Consider the following 2,186-nt stretch of genomic DNA (forward strand, 5'->3'; position numbering starts at 1 on the left):
TAAATAAATAAATAAATAAATAAATAAACAAAATCTTTAAAAAAATAAAGACAGCACAAGGTCATAATTCCACCTAACATCATATAACGATCCTGCATACAACTGAAAATGCATGAAAACCTCCACAAGAAGGGAGGGTAATTTTTGGGGGGTGGTTTTTACTTTCCCCTTGATATTCAGTAAGTTATACACTATGATGTAAAATGAAAATAGTAAAAGGCTATCACAGAAAGCCAACCTATCTTCTGTTACATGATAAAGTATTAAGAAAGGGAGAAAACAAAAATATTTGCTTTATATATATTCACACACATACTCATAAGGAATAAATACAATAACTACAGTCCTCATTTTTGTAACAGTCATATGATTAGTTTATAATTACTTTCTTCTGTTACCCATTCTGTATTCATGTGCCTTCAGCAAGCACTAAAGTTTGTCGTGGTTCTTTAGTTGGTGGGGTGACACAGACCTTCATTCCTAAAGGGCCTGGGTCATTAGTAGTTCTGCCTGGATTGGGTCATTGTAGTTTTTCCTTAATCTTAATCACAGAGCATGGTGATAACTAACTGTAGTCCTATGGGAACTCCTGCCTCTGAGCCTGGAGCCTGATGAGGGGCTCAGTCCCAGGACCCTGAGATCATGACCTGAGCCAAAACCAAGAGTCAGTTATTTAAACAACTGTGCCACCCAGGTGCCCAAAGCAGGTTTATATATATATATTTAATTTTGTTTATTTAATTGAGAGAGTGAGATCATGAGCAGGGACAGGGACAGGGGGAGAGTGAGAAACAGACTCCCTGCTAAGCAGGAAGACCAAAGCAGGACTGGATCCCAGGACCACAACATCATGACCTAAGCTAATAATGATGCTTAACCAATTGAGCCACACTGTGGCCCCAAGTAGGTTTATATTTTTAAGAAATCACTCTGGCTGCTGGTGGAGAATGGAGAGTTTATTTCTCACACATTTCAGAAAGAATTTCTCCTTACGGGAAACATGAGGTTCTTAGCACGACAGTCACTTGCCAACAAAAGTCCCTCGTTTCCCCAGTTTCCTCATGGCATTTTTCACCTCAGCGTTCCTCAGGGTGTAGATTAAGGGATTCAACATGGGTGTGATGATGGAATCAGACACAGCCATTGTCTTGTCTATGGGGTAGGTGGCCACAGGCCGCACGTACAGGAAAATGCATGGCACAAAGAACAAGATGACCACGGTGAGGTGGGAGCCACAGGTGGAGACGGCTTTGCGCCGCCCTTCAGAGCTGCAAGACTTCAGGGAGCAGAGGATGACCATGTAGGATGTGATGAGAATAAGGAAGATGGTCACACACATCACCCCACTGTTGAGGATGGCTAAGAGACCCAGGGTGTGGGTGTCCATGCAGGCCAGTTTCAACAAGGAAACAAATCACACATAAAGTGGTCAATGACATTGGGGCCACAGAAGGGTATTTGATACGTGAAGAGAAGCTGTATTACTGCGTGAATAACTCCCCCCACCCAGACCCCTCCCAGCAGCAGGCAGCACACCTGAGGGCTCATGATGGTCCTGTAGTGCAGGGGCTTACAGATGGCCACGTAGCGGTCATAGACTATCACGATGAGAAAGATGATTCCCACACCACCAAAGAAATGCTCTGCAATGAGCTGGGTCAGGCAGCCTTCTAAGGAGATGGTAGTGCTCTTGGAGAGAGAGTCCACAATCATCTTGGGGGCAATAACAGAAGAGTAGGTAACATCCAAAAGAGGCAAGGAAGTAAAGAAAAAATACATAGGTGATATCAGACTCTGACTTGTGATTATGGTCACCACAATGAGCATGTTTCCCAAAACTGTGCAAGACACATACACAATTAGAAATACAGTATTTTCCACAGCTCTGGGTTCTCTATAATGTCCAAAAGAATGAATTCAGTCACATTGTTTAGATTTCCCATTTGTCAGATTTTGATATGAGCTCCACCTGAAAGTTGGAAATGCTATAAAAGCAACATGTGATTTATAATTACTGGTGATTTGGTCTCATATCTTTCCAGGTCTCCAAGGACGTTGTTATTTGTTTTTATTAATTTATTCACCATCCAAACATTTCAATCTTAATAATATGCTCAATAAAGTGTTTAAAAGATAAATATTTCATTAATGCTAGCTTCTCCCATGACATTTCTTCTCTTTCCTTA

At 41.5% G+C, this 2,186-nt stretch overlaps 1 pseudogene; it reads right to left on the bottom strand.

Annotated features, from left to right (window-relative positions):
- Positions 1–1,021: 1,021 nt before the first annotated feature.
- Positions 1,022–1,943, bottom strand: LOC123785188 (olfactory receptor 4C6-like; annotated as a pseudogene).
- Positions 1,944–2,186: the final 243 nt, after the last annotated feature.

This window comes from Ursus americanus, chromosome 24, assembly GCF_024610735.1.
Source record: "Ursus americanus isolate L20-20 chromosome 24, mUrsAme1.1.p, whole genome shotgun sequence".
NCBI classification, from domain to species: domain Eukaryota; kingdom Metazoa; phylum Chordata; class Mammalia; order Carnivora; family Ursidae; genus Ursus; species Ursus americanus.